Genomic DNA, 15,385 nt, shown 5'->3' with positions numbered 1-15,385 from the left:
GCTAGACTTTCCTGTTCTCTGAGCACGTGGTGGAACATCAGTAGGTCGTGGCACAATCAGTCATTGTACTATGGGAGCTATTTCTATGGGTAGGCAAAAAGAACTGTCATAGTTTTCAAAATTGTGTGTTTTCTGGGACAAAACAAAACAACAGCAAAAGTGGGAATGTTGTCTGAGAGACATATCTCTGAGGAAAATAATTTTTTTCAAACACTTGATAACAAGATAAAGGTCAAAGTAAATAAATAAATATTCTTTTTAAAGTAATGGTCTGAAGAACATTTAAAGTGAAATAAGATAAATAATAGCATTGACTCATGGTACAGCCATGAAGTAGTGTATAGGTATGAAACTGAGACACAGACAACGCCTTCCAGTTTCATAGACAATTTGAAGCAATCTAAAACATATTTCATAGAATGTTAACGTGAGAGTCAGAGAGAGTGGCAATCAAGGAGACGTGCAATTCCTATTTTTGTTCTTTTCCAGGAACTACGTTTCTCCATGATTGGATCTTTTAACCATTCCATTTGGACAGCATCTCTGTGGAGCCATTGTGCCAAGAAAGAGCTGGTAGGAAATTCAATTTCAGTGTATTTCTGAAAAACATACTTGCATGTAAAATTTATCTAAGCTTCTCATGTTTCATTATATTTTTTAAATTATTTTACTGAATTTCAAGGATTTTTTTTATGTAACAGTTTTCTTTTTGGTATCCTAACTGTAAAGTGCTGCTAGGTACTTGGAAATTTTTGTCCTGTTTTACTAGTAATGGATTTTGATGTCTTTCAGTGTTCCTAATTCTGAAAGTGTTAGTATTCACATGTGAGATTTTTATATAGAAGCCATGGAGCTGAGGAAGCAGCTGATACATTGTTTGGGTATTTTGTTTACTAAGAAGGAAAAAGAGGTTATTATTGCTTCATTGCTTTTTCATCTTCTGGTGAAAGAAAGCATAAGTAAAACATAGGCACAGGAGAATAAGTGTTAACCTACCTCAATGTAACCTAAAAATAAATAATGCCTACTCCTACTTTATTCTTAATGAGCAAATAGCTTTCAGAATACATAAAAATACTTGAATAGTCTACTTTCCTGTAGACACTGGGGAAAGAATGGATCTTGACGATGATCCCAGTCACGGTCCTAAAAGGCTAAGATATTCTGCTTCTTATTATTTATAGCATTTTATGAGAAAGATTGCCCAATGTCACACCAAATACTTCCTGTAGTCAGAACAGATGATAGCTGGCTTTTCTCTGGATTAGCATTACAATGGATTGACATACATCATGTCCCAACTGCAGTTCTTAAGGTTAGAAGGCAATGTGCAACCTTTAGGGCAGGTGAAAGACACAACTATAACAAGCAGAACAGTTTAAAATCTAGCTATTTTGAGTAAAAGGTCATTTGTTTTTTCAAAGAAAGGAAAAGGAATAGAACATCTGAAGATTTTTAACCTACCTGTAGCAGAATACTGTGATACGTGAGGGGGAAAAAAAGCAAAGCCTTAGAATAAAGCACCGGGAGATACTATGTCTGTGATTGCATATGAATGGCCTGGCTTTTCATGGCCTGGCCTCCATCCTTGGAGACATTCAAGACCAGGTTAGATGTGCCTCTGGGCAGCCTGCTCTAGTGGTTGGCAGCCCTGCACACAGCAGGGAGTTTGAAAGTAGATGACCTTTATGGTCTTTTCAACCCAGGCCATTCCATGATTCTATCATACATAAAACTGCAAAATAAAATAGTAAGAAAGTGATAAGGAAACATTGAAAAAGACTAAATAATGTGGTGAAACTTCAAGAGTTAATTTCATGGAGATCAATACTAGATAAGTCACCAATTCCATCTGTAAATTTATTGTCTCACCTTGTTCCCAGTAACAGTTCTCTATTAGATCCTTTTTTTTCTTAGCATTATAGCATGGATGTCCAACTTTTTGGCTTGCCTGGGCCTCACTGAGAGAAGAGCAACGGTCTATGGACACACATAAAATATATCATAATGTATATATGTAACAAAACTTTTATTAATTAAGACACAAAAAAGAGCAACAAAAACAAAACTAATGAGATATTTGACCTCGTTTTTGTGAAACTAATGCATCAGTCTGGCTTGGTAGAATTGGTTGCAATTCTTAGTGAGTTCTCAAGGCTCTCATCAGAAATAATGACATTTTACTCTTCCTGTGCTTCGTCCTTAAGAATAGTTGTTCACAAATGTACACAGTGCTAAAAGGGAATGACATGAATAAGGCTTATGGCTAGTCTCTCAATTTCGGGTTCCAAACCCATTTTTCAGAGCCCAGTGCCTCAATTTGGAGTTCAGAGGGTTGTTCTCAGGATACTAATCCTCACCGTAAGGTCCAGAGCCTCCTTTTAAGGAACAAGCTTTCCTTTTTAGGGCACAATCTCTTCAATATCTAATCTTTCTTTTAGTTGCTAGAACGCTTACTAATAGGATCCAGAGTCTCCATTTTACAGACCGCAGCCTTGTTATTTAGCACCGAACCCTTATTTTCAGGGTCTGGAGCCTATCCTTGAGATCCAAAAACACTGTTTTATCACCTGCAGCATAATTTTTCAAATCTGAAGTCTTATTTTTGGGCCCAAAGCATTATACTTCCAGGGCACAAAGCCTTCTCTTGGATGTTGGGCATTTTCTGATGGGACAAACTTCATTCTAGGGCCCAATTTCCATCTTGCCTACCAGCCACCCCCCTTTGTGAGGGCACAAAGCCCTCATGAGATCACAGGGAGTGCCTAGAGGCATTTTTTGTTTATTCTGTCTCCCACTTGACTGGAATGGAAAATGCAGCCTTTATTTTCAGGGTATATGGTAAATCCTTTTTAGAAAACTCGAATCAGTATGTTATTATGAAATGCATAAATTAAGACACATAGTCAACATTAAATGTATGCCTCTCAAATTATATCTGTCTGTAGTATATATATATTTACGTTTTTATATATGCAAAAAAAAAAAAAAAGGGACTAGCATAAGAAATGCTTGTGATTTCTCACTTTAGAGAAAACCAGATTTCTGGCATGACTCTCCATGGCTTTCTATGATTCATATCATGACAGAATGCCCTGCGGTTTTGAAAGGTTAATCACAGAACAATACAGGTTGAAAGGAAGGGAGCACTTCAGAGTTGTGTTGTCCTCCTTGTTCTTAGGCTTTGTGGCTTAAGCTGTCCATTGTGTTGTGTTGTTGCTTTTTTCATACAAATAAAAAATGAATACAGAATCAATCTTTACTGCAGAAATACTTTATAATAGGGAAAAAAAAAAATGCTTGGAAACTAGCAAAGTAATTCTTTCTAAAACAAAATAATCCTCCATCTTTTTGGATACTTTCAGCCACGTAATGTGCAGTCACAAAACTAGGAAAAGGAAGGCACTTAAGTTTGATGTGGTCTGTTTCTCAGGGCATACACTCATATTTTGCAAAAACAATTCACTTTTGTTCTCTTCCAGTTCAGAAGAGATCTGAATAGATAAATGTTCATCCTGGATGAGTACCTGACTCCAGAGTTCACTAGTGTCAGTTGCTCTAGACCTTCACCTGTCACTTTTGTTCCTGCAGATGTGGACTGACTACAGATGAATACTTCTAATTCTAGCCTTCATGCTACTAAATATATGCAGCTCTTCTATATTAAATATAACAAAATAAAATCAAAAGTCCTCATCCTAAGCCTTCTGTAAGGTTACAAGCTAGGTATGAGCAGCCACTAAAGCTGTACTGAAACCTAACGAATGAGACAGCATATTTTGTTCCATTCCTACTATTTGTGTACCAGGAGATTTTTTATTTTTTTTTTCATATTGCCCAGCTTATTTACAAATCCTACATCCTGTCAAAACAGAAGAATGTAGGAGAAACAAGGAAAAATGACCTTTCTATATACTTAGGTGGATTTTCGAAACTTCTAGGTCATAAGGAAACCAGGATGTCAGCACTTTCCACTTCAGCTTCCATTTGAACTGAATTCAAATACATTTCAATCCAATTGTTATTTGAAACTCTTTGTGGAATTTGTAATTTTTATTTTTTATTTTTTTCCTAAAAATATATATTTTTTAGTTCTACCTTTTTGCAAAGCCATTCTGCAGTGCCTTTCATATTTTAGCCTTTGGAAAGATACAGAAAAATTACACAAGGTTTTGGGAATTTTCTTTGTTTTCACTTAGAATCTTACTACTGTCTGTGAATTGAAGTGCCCTTGGTGTCACAGTATTGTCTGCATTCTTAACAGCAATGCTCTATGACTGGTAGAAAGAATTTTTTTCCTTTATAAATGGATCATTTTGTTGTCATGAAATATCATTATAATAACAAATATTATAGTAAAACTAGCATGCCCTTCTGCTACTGCCAGTCTTTCCTACACAAGTGTACATCAGTGTGAAAGGAGAATGAAAGGAAATGTGATATGATAGGTTAAGAGAACGTAGATATGTAATTCATTGCTTGTTGTAGTTCCTATTTATATATAAGCAATTCTTTTCTAATACAAGAATTTTCTGCTCATATTTGCATGTGGCAAGTGAAAGACAAGGAGAGCATAACAGTTTATCTTTAAACATAATGTTTTCTCAATATTACATTATCTTTCATTGTGTAAAGCATTCTACTTTTATGCTTCAGTGCACCAGAAATAACTGTGATCAAAAAATAGGATTGCTTTACCTTTCATTTTAGAATTTGTGCCATTTCTGCCCAATGCAGAATCAGCACATCTGAAATTTCAATTCACATAACAAGAAATGGTAGAAATATTGTAGACTAGCACTCAGTGCAATGTATGCTAATAACTGCTTTTTAACATTTCTTTTTGCATTTCTCATAAATTCCCTATATATATATATATATATATTCATATGTCTTCTATATTCACATACAGAAAAATACTGTTTTGTAGCTGAGAATTTTCTCTCTCAAATAGTGTTTTGTGCTCTTTGTATCAGTTGTAGCTTCCATGGAAATAAATTGGAGGCATCACTTTCAGAGCAACTCACATATATATATATGGTTTCAATCAGCATGCTGTAAAACAAGTTGTTAATTTATTATTATCCATTGTCTTTATGACAAACAGTCAAGCCATTGTTTAATTGCTTCTCAACTTTGAATCACTTGATTTGTGTTAGATGAGATGGATTAAACCCATAAAAAGAATAACAGGTTATACTCAGTAATATGAAATGTATTTATCTTGAAGTCTGCTTTAAGCTAAGAGCCAGACTATACACCTTCCCACCACTAATTCTCTGTTCAAGACTGTAATCCTCGTATTTGTAAATCATTTAAACCAGCATGATATAATAGTTAAAAATGGTAGTATTTCTCCTGCTAGAGTTATTAAGCAGGAAAAAAATAGTATCCTACTATACCAACTTTAAAGATTTAATAATAAGTCTAACATGTCATAATGTGATCTTTTCTGAAAGTACTACTTTATTAAAGGGCCAAACATAACCACTTTTGCTGTTGAAAGGAACTGAATGGTGCAGAGCTGAGAGTTACAATTAGCAATTCTCTAAATTACAGAATATTTGCAAATCCTGAGGTTATCCAATATACACACTGCACATCTGTTTCCATTAAAAAAAACCTACTGAGACTTTGAGGTCGGCTCCAGTCTGAAAACCAGCTTTTGTCCTAGCTTCCGAGGACTGAGTAGATGCTTGCAACAGAGCACACACATGGTTTGCCTGGCCAGCCAGTCAGCCAGGAATGGTGTTCATGTGTGCTCGTTAAGTGTGGAAGCACTCTAGCTAACTAGCTTTCCCCTCTTTGTTAACATAGTAGGACTATACCAGAGAAATGCACCTATTTTTTAGTTACATGTTGAGTTTGTCTGCTCTCCTGGTTTTGTGGGAAAACAACCCTTGTCTTTTTCTTGTATTTTGTAGAGAGAATGCAGAGTACACTGGGGCTTGTAGGGAGGAGGAAGGAGAAGGAGGGGAGAAAAATGCTGCTTGTCAGGATAGAGAATGCAAGAAAAAATAATAAGGCAATTGGGGCAGTAAGAATGCTGGATGACTCAGCATGGGTAACAGAAATCCCATGTGTAGACTTGGACACCTATTTTGTGAAAGCTGTCCCTTTTAACTGCATGGAGATTCTGTCCTCATGGAAATTCATTTCTAAAGAGGGAATAGACTAATTTCATCATTACTTTGGGAATGTTCCCACTCCATTTGTGTTCTGAGTGTTTCTACTAGTTGTTTGTACTGCCAAGATACCACACTGTTCAAATCAACATGGATCTGCAATGATCTGGAACTCTTCATTTGCTCTGTGTTGGAAACCTTGACAGCATTGTTTGCTGTACTTAATTATAGAAAATCTGTGAGTTCCTTTTTACTATTTATACTGGTCTAAGGTAGTTGAGACTGCCGTTGTTTGGGAACTTTTCAAACCTAAAGTATTTCAACAGACACACTGTGTAACTCCAGGCTTTTATCTCACACTGCCTTGGTCTTTGATCTGTTTAGTGGGGATGTTTCCTCTTGCTTCCTCTTAGTTTCTGTGTAAGCTTTTTTCCTGTGTTTGGATTTTTAGTGCTTTGGTGTAGGAACATTAGCTACCTGCATGAAAGTGCAATATGCATTAAGTACAGCACTCTGTACTGTTCATATAGTAGGGTGTTAACATAATGCTAACACCTAATAATTCTTAGGCGCTTTGTGACTAAATAGACAATCTTTCCATACTTCAAAATATTTTTTTTTTCTATATTTAATTAAGTGGATATGAGAGCCCAGCACTGGACCCCTAATGGTGAAAACAGTGTGTATTTTTAATGCATCTTATGATTTGAATCGCTGCATGCTATGCTGCTTGCACACCTAAAATGGTTATTTTCTGGTTCAGGCTAAGGTGCAGCAAAAATTTCATCAGCATAATCATACTTGAAAAACGTTGTCTATGCATAGCAGGATTCTCCTAACAGCTGAGCCAGAAAGATTTCTGCCATTGGAGAAACCAATTTCTTCATCCACCTTTCTCCAGAGATATCAAAGCCAGTATCTTTTTCATGTAGAATACTTTGTGCAGTCCCAGAGGTCTGCAGTTCTTAAAGCCTCAGAGGTTTCTGATAAACATTCAGATAACAGTAAGCTTGCTAAATTTGTTTTATAATCTAATTAATCTGTGACCATCATTCCATTTCAGTTTGAAGAATGGCTAAGAGTATCATCGTGCTGCATTGCTTAAATGTTATTGTGCTTTCTTCATTTATTGATGTGAATAACTCTCAGTGTCTGTGAAGTTTTATGTTTTGTACAGATTTCACATTTGGGTACGTTCATATTTGATCACTCAAGATTCATATCAGTCAGGACATCTTTCCTTGTATGTTCTTTCAATTATTATCTAAGAAAGAATAGACGGTTTTGTAGAAACTCTTTCAGTAACGACTGCTTATCTATCTTTTGCTAAAAATGAGTCACAAGTCCTGTAAATCACAAGTGTATTTATTGCACACCTTTTAGTCATTTTCAGAGTGCTTTGAATCCTGTGTGCTGAAGAGGTGCTTGTGTAGCGTATCCTACGCCTGGAGCATGCTTCTGCTCCATTCCAAGTCCTTCTCACATCTTCATTCTAGTTATATTGCTCTGCCTCTCAGGCAAGAACTTTAAGCAAACTTATAGCACACCAAATTTATACCTGCATCGACATTCATCATCTGTTTTCACTGTAGGAGAGTCCAAGCTATCTGTACACTATTAGAACGATGTTCCATCTATCCTGGCAGTGAGATTACAAACCCAGTTCCAGGAGAGAGAGAGAGAGAGAGAGAAGAAGAAGAGAGAGAGAGAGAGAGAGAGAGAGAGAAAAAAAAAAAAAAAAAAAAAAAAAAAAAAAAAAAAAAAAACACAAGAAAAGACCCTGATAAATAGAAATGGGAATTTATAATAGTGGTGAGAATGCACCAAACAAATCCACACATATTTTATATTCTTACAATGTATAAGCTAGTCAAGAAGCAGTGTGAAGATACTGGCAAGATTAGGTCTTTTATCCAGTCACTTAGGACAATGGAATTTAGCTGGAGACAAGTTCTTCTAATTCTTCTATGTACCAGACTGTTTCTTTAGCTTCTGCTTCCCCCCCCTCAAGAACCAAGAATACAATTATCTTTCATATCTGGTCTAAGAATAACAAGTTAGAAAAACAGCCAGTCATGCAGAAAGTACTGTTCTGCTTTTATAGTATTGGACTAAAACAAATTTTGCCTGTTGAGAGTCTTCAGATAATTTAGCTGATAAATTCTTTAGCCAGTTTTCAGTGCACATATGCAAATTGAAAGTCCCAGAGACTAGTAATGTGTCCAAATTTAGGTAGTTTTCAAAAAGTCAGAGAAAAGCCCACTAGCACTTCCCTTTCATATCTGAGTTGCCTACTCCAGAGAATAGAAGATTTCTGACAATTTTAATTGTACGTATTGCTGCTTGATGGTGATGTGAAACAAGGCAGGCTATTTTTGGGGTTTGAGAGGGATCTTTAACAATGGGAAAGTGCTAGTTCACTAAAGAATTAACATATTTCCTCAGAAGTCATTGCTGAAATGATGATAATATTAGAAAGTTTTGAACTATGGAGGAGAACACAGTTGTTGTACAAATAAGGTGATTCCAAGTAGAAGAACATACAGCTGGGCCTCAAGACATGTTCTTTACCTCCTGGATATTAATGACAAGTGAGGATTCAGGAATCATGCATTTCCATTTACAGTATGTTCATCATTCTGAATGTGTTAAAGAAAGTGAAGGAAGGCAAATACTTATTAACTTTAATCGCTACTGCATGGCCAGACACTCCTGATTTGCGGTTCTGATTGATGTGTCTATCTCCATTCCTAAAATAGTTTTATTCATTGAGCCTTCCTTGGCAATCAAATCTCTGAAAAGTCTGGCATGTCAGCTGCAAGAGTCTAGTAGAGGCTATTTCTGCAAAGTAATTACAGGATGATTTTTTTTTTTTTTAACAATATTCTGCATCCCTTGAGTTAGTCAGTACCACAGAAATATTTTTCATCTTATGTAGTGTGCTGTGTGTGTTTAAGTAATGCTCTGTAGCTTTCACCCAAAATACAGAAGGGAAATTAGGAACTTGTGATGGGAAGTTTCATTTGCAAGTGTGAGAAGAACATTTTAAGTATGTTGACCAGCAGATAGTGGCATTGCTGTGAGAACAACTCAGGCAGGGATGCCTGAAATGCCATCTTAGATGTCAGTTCTCAGAACTAACTAATATGGGGTACCTTTTTTTTTTTTTTTTTTTTTTTTTTTTTTTTTAGAAGATTCTTGAGAGTCTTTAGGACTAAAATTCAAGAAAACATTGTTCTTATTTCTCTTGAAAATCAGTGCAAGCATGATAAGAAAATAAAAAATCAGTGGCACCAAAACATTTGAGGGATTTTGCAGTGAGTGAATACCTATTCTGTGTGCTTTGATATAGTTTGCCTGTACTGTAACAAAGGATACTGTTTACATGATGCTGATGTTACTTTTGTGAGTAGTTATGCCTAGGGCATCCTAGATATGTGTTCTTTTTTCTGTGCTCTTTTCAAGAACGACTACCAAAATCTTCGTAAGTGTGCTGTGAGACACTGTAATCTAAAGCCCAGCTGAGAAAGGTCTCTCAACATATTGGGGAGAGGTTATAATTTATATGAAGTTACAAAAGTGTTTGATCCAACTGGAACTCCCTTAAGACAACACCTGAAGATCATTACTAGATAGCTTAAGAAATAAGTCAGGAAGTTTATAAATTATAAAAATAATACTATTTTATTGGCACATGGGATTTTCCAATTTAGTGTACATTATCTAAGACAGGCTTCGGAGACAAAACTGTTGTACCATCCATGTATTAAATATTTTCTTCACTACAGATTGCTGGCATTGTGACAGAAAGGGGAATTTCATAGTACCTCTTATTTCTTGGAAGAAATGTGTACATGTAAGTGAAGGAGAAAATTTGTACTTGCACAAATGCAAATACTTTCCACATGCACGGCTGTAATTACCATGTGCAAGAAGAGCGAGGACAGATGCAGACAATGTCTGCTGTAAAACTGAGATGAGTAAAATGGCAACCAATGGCTGCAGTCTTTTTTATGTAAGCCAAAAATATTCACAAGCAATTTGTGGAGAGCAGTAAACTGAAAATACTTCCTGGGTATAAATATTCAATACTGACATTTTCCCTGTTATCTGGCAATGGGAGGCTACCATAGTTCTATGGTGTTCAGGGCTTATTGCTTTAGAAATAAGTTACTGAAGAGCTTTGGTAACCATATATTCCTAGGTCATTTTTGTACATTGTATTGATATCCATAGTAATAGTGGTTATTTATAAGAGCCTGTGCTTATAAATGTCATGTATCATCTGTTCTGGAGGAAGGAGCTTTAACAAAAAATGTGGTAGGCTTAAAAAAAAAAAAGAGAAAATTTCAATTCGGGACATCAATTAACACTGATTTGCTCTGGAATGTGTTCGAAAGTACATGCAATATTCACATGCCAAATGAATTCATTAAGGACCAGTGTGATTACAGAGAATGTCAAATGAATTAATAACAATGGGACCTTTAAGTGTTACCATTAATTTCACAGTATGTTGCTGTTTTATACTTATGGGCTCTGAAGCTAAATGACGCTCTGCAGTTGCCCTAGTAGATTAATTGTGCATTAATAATCTATGGGTGGGCTAACAATCTGGTGGGCACTTACATTTCATTGACACTTGGATACTAAAGATCATCTTCATTTCCAGTTTTCAGTCAGGAAAGTCATTTTAGTTTAAAACAGACTTGCAGTATTTCTTCTCTATTCAGTTAGAGATCTTAAAGGTAGGAAGTTTTTGTATTTTAGGTCCACATTCAAAGTTGAGCTTAATTAAAGAATTAAAACCATCTTTGATTTTTGGTTTTGTTTAGGCTTTTTTTTTTTTTTTTTTTTTAGTCTGTCTTCTGAGGGGAGAAAGTCTAAAAGTGAGGTAATCTAACCTCTGGTTATAAAACTCTCATGGATACTCTTCTGCAAAGGCAGCTTAGTTTCAAAACTAGAATGGCACATTCCCATTTCAGGAAAAGCAATATAGAAAAAAGTCATTTAATAATACCTTGTTGATGAATTATACACAAACCTTATTAATTAGTAATCTACCACATAGATTTTTTTTTTTTTTTGCATATGTCTCAAACCAGGTGCATGATTTGTCTTCCAAATACCAAGACTTACCAATACCTATTTTGGTGGATTTTTCAACTGCCCATATTATGCGAAGTCCAACTGAGAATTAAAAACATCAGTCCTGAGAGAGAACTTCTTTTCAGTGAGGGTGACAGACCATTGGATCAGGATGCCCAGAATGGCTGTGGAGTCTCCTTCACTGGAGGTATTCAAGACCCGTTTGGATGCCTACCTGTGCAACCTATTGTAGGGGTGCCTGCTTTAGCAGGGGTGGGCTGGACTTGATCTCTGGAGGCCCTTTCCATCCTCTACCATTCTGTGGCTGTGTCATTCATGGTTGATGGTCACCTCTTTTTAAGATGGCAGTTACTTTTGTTGACTTGTAAAAGCCAGTATGTGCTGGAAGTAGCATCAGCCATGCTGACCACATCCCCCTGTAGCCAAAGGGATAAATACTATTTTCTCCAGAAGTTGTATTTCCTGTTCCGTTACCCAGTTCAAGGAGATACTTTCTATGTACTCTCTGTGCCTCAGCAGCACTCCTTTACCTGTCTTGTAATGTAAAGAGGAATATCAGGCATGATTTTTCAGCTGTGCTAAACTGACTGGTTTTACTAGATTCAGTAATAAAGTAGTCAACACAGAGAATTTAAAAGTATTGTGCTTAAACCACTTTTACTACAAATGCAATATTTGTGAAGCATGAAACGGGCCAAAAAAAACATTCCTCAAAAAACTTCTGATCTTTGAGAGATGCAACAAAAAAAAAAAAAAAAAAAAAAAAAAAAAAAAAAAAAAAAAATCCTGGCATTTGGACATTTTAAGCAATCTGGACCTTCAAAATTAATACTGTGAGCTTGCGGTGGTGCTTGTGTTTCTACAACGTACCATTGTAGAATTTCTTTGAAAACGCTTTTTATTAACATCTCTGACCTTCCTCTGAAGCTATCCATTCATAAGATAGCTGAACATCAACAGTTCTCTCATAGAAGTTGAGTGGAAGCAAAGCTAATAAAAGCTGTTATTAATCTTGTTATTAAATATAGTATCTATTATGAGAGTTTCCTTCATGAATTTTGGCTCTATTCATAGTGCCTTCAGAATAATCCCGTTGTGGCTAACAGATTAACTTCTCTTGGCTTGGAAAATCTCCTGTCATGGTAGAAGAATCTCAAAGTCTAGTCTTCAGTTAGTCAGTGTGGTATTTCTTGTGCTTGTTAAATAAAAATAGATTCTCCCTTGCTACAGAGATGCAGGAAAATGTTTTGATGTTAAGGGGTGGGGGAATTGAGCTTTTCACCCATTCTACCATTTTATGCCAACTTCTTAACATTTGGATGCAATCCACTTCCAGCCTCCTGGTTCATTAGCAGCAGCTGTGTGCCCACACAGTCCCTGCATCACTGACAGGGTGACAGCTCTTTAAAAACTAAATATTGTTCTATACTTAATGAGAATACTCTCATCTTCTGCAGAAAGTGGAGGAGTTCAGCCAACCCAAAGGTTTGCACTTAAAACTGAACACAGTCTTTTCTATGCCTTCTCTTACTCATCCTCCCGCATCTCAGCTACCTCGATCTCTGTGTCCTCTTTCATTAAATAGCAGCCTTCCTAGTGAAATATCTGATGTACAGGTAATGACTAAAGCTACTTACTCGTTAGGGGGATTCTCCCTTGCTAATTGGTATTAGCTATGGATAATTTAGATAATCATCTAAATAGTCACAAAATCTCTGGATTCACCTGTTAATGGTGATTTGCTGGGTTGTTGTTTTTTTTTTTCAGATTTAAAAGTTAACTGTATTCTCTAAGCTTAAGCAATATATAGATATTTTATAATCTAACATCCCCTAGTAGTTGAAATCTTCTGAAATTTAAGAAAGTGCATCATAGTGCGAAAATCCATGATTTTAAATTTTTATGACTTTTCCTCAATGCAAGGCTTTCTAAGAAAAATCTTAACAAAGATAAATATCAAGAGTCCTACATGATATTAGAAATGGCCTGCCTCGTCTGCATTCATGATAAATGCAAATGTAACCTTGCACAGTTGTCCAGAACCTACTAAACACATTTGTATAGTAGGTAGATCTCTTCTGCCATCAGTTTTCTTCTTTAGGTGTTACCACAAGCAGCCACAAATCATAAGAACTGTTGAGACCATACTTGTATCTCCGTTTCATTTACTGAGCTTGTTTACCCCTTACACCTACAAACTGATGCTCTTCCCACAGTCTCAGATAACATGTTAGTATCCAGACTCTCCTCCAACCCAAGTGTTGTGCCAAAGTTATCTGCTTAAGTGGCACAGTTGCTTGCTTCTTTAGGAAAACTAATACTCTGTAAAAAAAAAAAAAAAATATAAGATTACTGCCTAGATTTTTTTTTCACATTTCTTTATGGAAAAGAAAATGATCTTCAATTGTGGTTAGTCCTGTCTACTGCAGTAAAGGCAGACTTCAGTCCTGAGCTCTTACAAGTAGAATAGCTCCAACAAGTTGGTTTATACCAATTGAGATCTCATTTAGGTATTATTTGCCTGATAGAATAGATTTGAGGGTCTGCTGAAACAGAGGAACTCTTTCATGAATCTGAAGTCTGCAACAGACTTCATCTATTAGCTTGTTGTAGCTTGTTGTAGTAGCAAATGCAGCTCTTTCTCTTATGCAATAAAGAGATGCTGGCAAAAAGTAAGAATGGAGATAATCGACTATTCTAGTTTCAGCTGTATATTTTGCCATTGTACAGTTATATTCATATCTGCATTTCCATTACTTGTTCAATCATAAAATAGAAGACGCTATATTATAAAGTTTCTATTGAGGAAAATAGCAGTTTATCTGTTGATCGCCTATGTTGTATCTAAGGTGCCCCATACTACAACATGGGGTCTTGGTGTTGCACTGTCCAGACCAGGAGTATCTGACTCTTGTCTTCTGGGGTAGATTGGGTAAGGAGGATGCCAACAAAAACTGGTGGATCAGGATTGTGTGTGTTTTCTAATCAGAGAGCTCAGCAACACTCTAAAGTCTTCAGTTGTAAGCAGAGTTGTGTCTGTAAATGTCATTTGCCAGAAAGACGGCTACAGTGCTATAGTCAGAGTTCTGGCTGTGAGTCATTATTCCTACTGCTTGTAAAGCATTCATTAAATCAATGAAAGAAAAGAAGAAGAAAGAAAAAGAGAGAGAAAGAAAGAAAAAGTAAAACAAAAGGAAGAAAATAAAAGGAAAAGGGGTTTGGGGAAAAAGAAAGGAAAAGGAAAAAGAAACTTCTCTTCCCTTGCAGCTAAGAACATTGTGCATCATGTAATTCTGTTACTAGTAAAAATATATATATATATATATATATATATATATATATAATGTATATATATGTATAAATAGAATCAAATCTGGGCTAAGGATATTATGAAATGATGTAAAAATTACCTAAAGCATAAGTAAGTGCAAACATTTTTTCTTAACAAGCTGAAGAAGTGGGCAAATTCTCTGTTAAATCTTCTGGCATGAACTTCAGTAAACTCTTCCACAGATTAGACTGCTAGATCCCAGCAGAGTGGATAAGCTCAGTGCAATGTGCATGTAGTTTTGTCCTCCCTTAAAATAAAAACAATGCTCAGTTGCTGGGAGGAGAGAGCTGACTAGCATAAAATATTCTGCTTGCAAATGTAGGATATACAGAGCTTGAGTTTTATTTTTAATTGAACTGGAGAAAGAGGAACCCAAAGAGGAAAAACTTCCATCTCTTAGTGTCACAAGAACAGATATATGCAGCTCTGTTAGAATCTGCATACTCATCAGGAATCTTACTAGCTCAATGCATCAAGATGAAATGTCTGTCAAACTCCTTCAAACCTTCCTTTCCCAAGCAACTGCCATATGCCACAACTAATAGCATAAAGACACCATGAGTCAAGCCCCAATGCTGGGAGATTTAAACATGTTTGTAGATTTTTTTAAGTTTTCCATTAAATCTTTCCATTTCCTCAGTTTCCCAGGCAGATCATAACAGTGGTAGAGTGCTCAGTAATGTGAGTTTAATTCTTTAGCCTTTTGATTTGATGGTATTTTGTCATTAGGGGAAGTTGAGGTCAGATTCTGATGAATCACAGCACTTTACCCTGTCCATGAAGGCATTAAGCAGACTGACACAGGGCTGCACACTGACAA

At 36.0% G+C, this 15,385-nt stretch overlaps 1 protein-coding gene across 1 annotated transcript in view; it reads left to right on the top strand.

Moving 5' to 3' along the window:
- Positions 1–15,385, top strand: part of TENM3 (teneurin transmembrane protein 3) — a 1,260,835-nt gene that overhangs the window by 572,679 nt on the left and 672,771 nt on the right. Inside the window, exon 9 of the mRNA XM_048943303.1 lies at positions 490–573. The gene's annotated coding sequence lies outside the window, so the exon portion shown is untranslated. The remainder of the gene's footprint in view (positions 1–489; positions 574–15,385) is intronic.

The sequence above is a fragment of the Lagopus muta genome, chromosome 4, assembly GCF_023343835.1.
Source record: "Lagopus muta isolate bLagMut1 chromosome 4, bLagMut1 primary, whole genome shotgun sequence".
NCBI lineage: Eukaryota > Metazoa > Chordata > Aves > Galliformes > Phasianidae > Lagopus > Lagopus muta.
Note: the sequence above shows the minus strand (reverse complement) of the source record. Positions and strands in the feature narration are given on the sequence as shown.